Genomic DNA, 4,247 nt, shown 5'->3' on the forward strand with positions numbered 1-4,247 from the left:
CTACGTCTCGAGGTGCTTCAGGTGCCTAAACGATAGTATACCAGTGATCTTGTGAGCTGCTCAAATTGAGAGCATATCCTCTCAGTCCTCGGGAGAAATGTCCGCCGATGTCAACGTCCTCGAAAGCTCTCAACTTGCTCCATGAATGGATTCGTCATAGATCCATGTCCTCGCACACCAGGTAAATAGGCTGTCTGTCCACGCTCCTCATAGATCAGTCCAGGTCCACTCTGGCGGCATGCTGTACTCGTAAACGTAATCTTCATTGGATTGGGTTCGGGAAGTTCACGCATGGACGGCTGCCTTGACTTGGCCATAGTAGTATATGAGTCATTGGCGGCCATCTTGTAAAATGGGCCTATTGACCCTCAGAATGTAGTGTGTGGCCCACATAAACTAGCAAAGGGAATCATCAAGTATCTTAGTAATAACTTTATTTGCAATATTTTGTATGCTATCTCAGACACCCCATTCTTCTAATGAGGGCTTGTAAGGGATTTTTATTTCACCTTTGTTTCTTTGTTTTTGTTTCATGGAGTAAACAGGGCGCACCTATCCTGGCCTTTATGCCTTTTATCCTGCTTCACGGGGCATCGCTACTTTGACGGTGTTGTAAAAGGCTATGATCCTTAGTACAATGGTGAACAGAGGGTAGTTATACTTGTTAACGGCTTCACTCTTTACTTCTAAGAGTTGACACAACACACCAGTTTGGAACACATGAGACAATGTCAAAAGGGTAATAGCGGTATGCCAGGTCGCGGGTCAGTTCAGCTAGCCCGGAGGGTGAAGGCGAAGCTGACCTTGCCGTGTCGGGCGCTGGTCATGAACTCCCAGGGTCAAATGAGATCAGATGACCTTGTCATCTACGCCCTTGCTGAGTGAATGGTTCTTATTTGGGACTTGGATCCACGTGGAAAACAGCCACATGGTCCACTGGTAACAGAAATAGACTTATGCATATGCTATAATGCTCAGCCACCTACTCGCGCCTCACCCTCGAGGTGCCTTCAAGGGTGACCTAACGTCTTGTCCTGGTGCATCTTCATGGCTGCTCATCCCTGTCGTCCTCATCCTCCTGGTCCTCGGTGTAATCTGTCCGTCCTCGATGTCCACACGTCCTCGAAAGTCTCGCATGGGTCCTCCATGACTTCGGATTCGTCTAGACTTCCTCATTGTCCTCGTCCAGGCCTAACTCGGCGGCGTCCTCGTCCACACGTCCTCATAGATCTCGTCCAGGTCCCTCTCGGCGGCATGCTCGTCCTCGTCCTCGTAATCTTCATCTGGATCTACGGGCGTCGGGGCAGGGCGTCCTCATCGGCATCTCGGGACGGCTGATACCTGCACTAACGAGCTCCTGGAGTTGGCTGGATCTGCGGGTGTCCGCCAGGCGTCGCCCATCCACAGTAATTTGGGGCGACTGGTACCTGCGCAGGTGAGTTCCTGGTCGCAGGCCTATGGCGATCATCTGATGACGTCCTTCTCACAGCATCCTAAGGTGACCGGTTCTGCAGGAGGGTCCTCCTTCGGTGCCGTGTCGGTCCGACTGCAATATATAGTCGGGAAACCAGATCATACACGTAAGGGCCAGAGTAAGAGAAAAGAAAGGCACCAGAGAAGAGGGGGTGTTAAGTACCACTAGCCGGTTATTTATAAAACTTTGCAGTTTTTAATGTTTGTTTTTCACTTATTTTCGTCTTTTTTTTCAGTTACTCACCTAAATGAAAAGGTTCGGGGACCGCGATCCATGCACTAGGCTTGTTAGAAAGATAGATTCGAGAGGATGAGGAAAGCAATGGCACTCCGCAAGGATTTTTTGTACCTGTAGTTCACAGCAGAGTAAATGAATGTAAGCGAGAGTACCTCAACGAGAAAATCGCAAAGAATACTCACTATAACAAAGCTGAATAAAAGCAATCACCCTATATAAAAGTTTCTCAACGCTCAGATTAGTCAACTAAAGCTTAAGAAGGTCAGCCACGAATGCGAGAGACACTCCTGCCCGACGTCCTGGTGGATGAGTGAGTTTTAGTGTGTGTTTTGTATGCGTGTGTGAGTGACAGCTAGCGTGAATGAGAGGGATAGCGAGAGTGACCTCACACAGAGAATGAATCACAAACACGAATATTAACGTTCACTATAACAAAACTGAAGTAAATTAGCAATGCTAGCTATATAAAATTATTTCAACTGCTACATTGATTTCAACACAATGATATGCGACAGAATGTACGCATGAATGAATGGTGACATGAAAAACTATTTGCAAGCTGTTTAACAAGCAAATTTTCTCGGGGTCAGCAATCTGAACTGCCGAGGTACATGTATAGCTATGCATGTTAGACTTCATCGACGGGGGATCCTATACCCAAAATGCCGTACATTGACTGAAGCAACTCGAGCCAGGAAAATCTATAAATAACCTGCTCTTTTCTGCGTATCTGTGATGGACGCTTGCGACATTCCTTACGGATATTTGCAAATCACTTGATCGCTTTGGGGAAATTTCCCAAAACATGCTAGAGACTTCAAGAGCTTAAACCCTAGTCCTACAATTAAACAGACGTAACAGGGATCTACACTCCAAATTGCGATAATGAATAACGGTTTCTACCTAATTTGGGCGACAGAGATAATTCCTTAAACCCGTCAAACAAAGATCCCGATAAACAGAAGGTTTTTTTGCTAAATTAAAATTTGTTCACTTAAAAATTCACAATGTGCGAGTAACAAAAGCACAGAACCCGGCCGATTCGGGGGAATGAAATTGAAAGAGGAAGAGCATGCAGTTTTCGTATTCTGCAAAAGTATCTATTTGTTGAGAGAAGAATCAAAGTTTGAAGAGAGATCAATTCCTGAGGGCCCATGGGAGTGTGTTTAGAACGTCATTACAAATTTACATTTAAATGAATAATTTATAAAAAGGTTACAGATTCATGGAACAAAGAAGAAAGTATGCAGCATTTTATCAAATTAAATTATCATATATCTAATTTTTGTACTGTAGTTATAATAATGGACCATACATTAGAAGGTTTAAACTAATAATTTATGACATAAACCAAATTAAGCATGCTTACACTAGTTTAATGTACCTAACATCCTTTTTATGAATTTATCAATCGTAATTTTTTTCGATGGAATCTGAAGATTTTAACCACGGTAGTTCGGCAGGTAGGGGTTAACAAAGTCATTTCGAGTTATATGATAATGAATTACATTTTCTGTTTGTATCTTAGAGGAGCATTTAATAAGAGGGGGTGAAACAGGAGAATATTAAATAACCTAGAAAATAATACCGGTGTAAAAAATACAGAATCTTACGCATCAATTCCCCCATAACTAACTGATATATTCAAAATTTTACTCTTTCTCCTCTTTTTTTTACTTCTCTCTCTCATTTACTCCTCTCTCTTGTTATCTTTCTTTCTCTTCTTCATCCTTCTTCTCACTGATCTAAAGTTTTCCCTGAAATATGCGTTATTACCAAATGTTATAATTAAATAAAAAAAATAAAGAACCCATGAAATGTCATTTAATTGAATGTCGAAATCATCCTACTTAAAATTCTTATGAATGAAACATATCGAGACCTAAAAACAATCTAATTCTAATTTAATCCTGGCACGGGTTTAAAACCACATTGTAACTAAAACATTCCCACAATGTTTGACCTAACCACCTCCCCCCGACACCAGATCCAGTACTTATTCTTGTGGGCTTTCAGTCTTCTATGCGCCTTGTTGAAATGTGTTTTGTGAAAACCCCTTTTTATTTTTCAATAGTCGGTTAATAAAATATGTATATATGTATATATAATATATATATATATATATATATATATATACATATATATATTATATATATATTACATATATTACATATATATATACACACATCTTATGCGAGTGTGTTTATGATAGCAAGAATGAGAAGTAGAAGGGGGAAAAAGGGAGTGAAAGAAAGAAAAATATCCATCTATCATCTATACTGATCTAACATATAAAAACGTGTTGGGGTGTTTTGTGTGTTTTTGTGTGTGTTGGTGTGTTTTTGTTGTGTGTAAAATATATATCATATTATATATTAAAATAATATATTATATAATATATTATTCAATATAAAATATATATAATATATATAATTTTATATATATATATTATATATATATATCATATATGTATAATTATCGGATTTTACTGAACCTCTAAAAGCTTCCCAAAATATTTGACTAACCGAAAATAAAC

The sequence above is a fragment of the Penaeus monodon genome, chromosome 14 (genome assembly GCF_015228065.2).
Source record: "Penaeus monodon isolate SGIC_2016 chromosome 14, NSTDA_Pmon_1, whole genome shotgun sequence".
NCBI lineage: Eukaryota > Metazoa > Arthropoda > Malacostraca > Decapoda > Penaeidae > Penaeus > Penaeus monodon.